Genomic DNA, 3,528 nt, shown 5'->3' with positions numbered 1-3,528 from the left:
AGAAAATTTCATGGCATCGCTGGCTCACTCCAACAGGCGTTGTTGGTGGTGTTGGTGGCCACCCTTTGTTCTTTATTTCGTCACTTGTGTGCTATCTTGTGACACGTCCTATCTTTTTACAGCAGACGTGTCACAAGATAGCATACTAGCGACGATTTGCCTTCGCCAGGGATCTGACACGCATGCAGTTTCCTGAAGTCCCCGCCAGAAGTGCTGTCAATATTGTTTACGTATGGTTTTTGAAAAGGTCGTATGAAATAACTACATGCATTTTTTCCAAAATTATTATTTTTTGTTAGTTTTCACATCGGTTTTAACTTTTTTGCATATATATGCGAGATAATTACAAGTATTACGTAAATTTATCCACATTTAACATTTGTTGGATCAATAAAACAAATATCTATTTTGCCATTCAAGCAATAAATCAAAACACACTGAGCTAAACTAAAAATCTGAATAGCCTTAGTTTCTTTGAAACAAAATAAAATTAGTGTGATCCTTCCTGTCCGTTTTATTAACATGAATTACGCTTTCAGAACACTAAATATCGGTCGAAAATGCTTTAAACTAGCTGTAACCTAGGCTGTAACTGAACACCAAAGTGCTGATTTGCCAACGTTAAGTTCTCGATGGAATTACATGCTGATCCCCTAGTTCACATTTGAGATTAAACATTAAATTTTTTTAAAGAAAAAACCTGCAAAATGTGTTTATTTTTATAATTTATGTCCGATGCGCATACGGAGTCTGATTTGCGATGCCTTTCCGTCGGGTCGCAGGGGTTTTTCGCGTTCGTCGTCGGTTTGCAATAACAACAAAACCTTATCATACCATTTCAGCTCGATAAACATCGTAATTCGTCGTTCGCTTCGTTAATCAGTACCCCACTAAACATGAATCATGTAAAACTCGTAAAAACATCTCAATTAAAAAGTCAGACTGTTAAATCCTTCATCATTTAATTACAAATAATTTTGGTTCTATCTTTCCACAGCCGGCTGTCTAAGATAAATCCATTTCAATTAAAAGTTAACAGCCGATAAACGGGAAATGACTCATCCGCAGCATCCGATTGCTTGCCTTGAGATTAAAACATAATACCTTTCAACAAACACTATGATTTTGGGTCGCATCATCATCTTCTATGATGAATCCTGACCAAACACCCTATCCTACTAACAAGTTTTCAGGTTCCTGGCGCTCGTGGGGTGTAAGCACAGAGTAAATCAGCTGCCCTAGTAGCAACCTGCGCTAACTAACATTCCCGTCCCTTAAAATCGAGATCTACAAACTGACATGGCGGGCGCCGTTGGTGGCCAATGACTGTTACCTATTCGCAATTGATCTAGCTTTAGCAATCATGGTGTTTTATCTTTTCAGCGCATTCATACATGCTGTTGATAAGGGAAACACCACTAGATCGTCGAAGCATATAATCAGTAGTGCTGAAAGGATATTACGGTTCTGTTCAGCAACGGAGGGGCAACCATGGGTGATCTCTCATGCTCATAATTTATGTCCGATGTGCATACGACATTTTCAAACGCCTCGCGCTAAAAACTTGGTTCGATCTTGGTTCGATTTTGCCTTCACTCGCTTTGTATGAGGATGACAGTCGTAACGTAGCCATGGCCTTCGCTTCTCGCTCGGTTTTCTTCAGCCTTCGATTGGAATGGGTCGTTAAAAGTCAATCGTCAAAAGACTTGGCGCGTTTGTTTTTGTAATGGCGCTTGCTAACTATTTACATGTTTCGGGACTATTTTTCAAGTGAGTTATTGCCCGTTTCTTTCAAAGGTACACGCCGCGCGGCATTTCAGAATATGCCTTAGACATTGATGCCAGCAATTTTCTGCACTTTTGGTGCAATATAAAACATACCTGGCAACAATGCCAGGCGATTCGAAGAAGAAGATAAACGCATTTGCCGAAAGTGCGGCGCGTCTTTTCGAGGCTGGTTTGCCGCGTGTCTTTCTCGTGTAATTTTACCTCTTTTCTGGTGTAACGTAACTTTTTCAGCCTAAATTGAGGTAAAATTACATCATAAAAGAGATAATATTCAACCTTCCAAAATTACAGCTTCCAAATTTACATTATTTTTTACTGTGCAAATTTACTGTGAAAAGATATTGATGGCGGTTTTCGTTAAGCAGTTAAGCTCTCATCTTGTGTGTGGATGTGTGTGCCAACAAAATAATGAGAAATGGTCTCGCAAAATAGAACTAATGATCAAAAGTGCATTTAATTTGATCTTTTGGACAGTAAGTGGCATACACAGAAAAAAATGTGCAAATCTGGAAGGTGTAATTTTAGAAGGTTGAATATTATCTCTTTTATGATGTAATTTTACCTCAATTTAGACTGAAAAAGTGACATTACACTAGGGTAATTCTCTACCAACTCACACGAAATCGGGAAAAGTTGCCCCGACCCCTCTTCGATTTGCGTGAAACTTTGTCCTAAGGGGTAACTTTTGTCCCTGATCACGAATCCGAGGTCCGTTTTTTGATATCTCGTGACGGAGGGGCGGTACGACCCCTTCCATTTTTGAACATGCGAAAAAAGAGGTGTTTTTCAATAATTTGCAGCCTGAAACGGTGATGAGATAGAAATTTGGTGTCAAAGGGACTTTTATGTAAAATTAGACGCCCGATTTGATGGCGTACTCAGAATTCCGAAAAAACGTATTTTTCATCGAAAAAAACACTAAAAAAGTTTTAAAAATTCTCCCATTTTCCGTTACTCGACTGTAAAAAATTTTGGAACATGTCATTTTATGGGAAATTTAATGTACTTTTCGAATCTACATTGTCCCAGAAGGGTCATTTTTTCATTTAGAACAAAATTTTTCATTTTAAAATTTCGTGTTTTTTCTAACTTTGCAGGGTTATTTTTTAGAGTGTTTTAATGTTCTACAAAGTTGTAGAGCAGACAATTACAAAAATTTTGATATATAGACATAAGGGGTTTGCTTATAAACATCACAAGTTATCGCGATTTTACGAAAAAAAGTTTTGAAAAAGTTACTTTTTGCGTTTCTCTTTGTTTCGTCGTCCGTGTCTGTCGCGGGTGACCATGAACGGCCATGATCGATGACGACCAACTTTTTCAAAACTTTTTTTCGTAAAATCGCGATAACTCGTGATTTTTATAAGCAAACCCCTTATGTCTATATATCAAAATTTTTGTAATTGTCTGCTCTACAACTTTGTAGAACATTAAAACACTCTAAAAAATAACCCTGCAAAGTTAGAAAAAACACGAAATTTTAAAATGAAAAATTTTGTTCTAAATGAAAAAATGACCCTTCTGGGACAATGTAGATTCGAAAAGTACATTAAATTTCCCATAAAATGACATGTTCCAAAATTTTTTACAGTCGAGTAACGGAAAATGGGAGGATTTTTAAAACTTTTTTAGTGTTTTTTTCGATGAAAAATACGTTTTTTCGGAATTCTGAGTACGCCATCAAATCGGGCGTCTAATTTTACATAAAAGTCCCTTTGACACCAAATTTCTATCTCATCA

Source organism: Culex pipiens, chromosome 2 (genome assembly GCF_016801865.2).
Source record: "Culex pipiens pallens isolate TS chromosome 2, TS_CPP_V2, whole genome shotgun sequence".
NCBI lineage: Eukaryota > Metazoa > Arthropoda > Insecta > Diptera > Culicidae > Culex > Culex pipiens.
Note: the sequence above shows the minus strand (reverse complement) of the source record.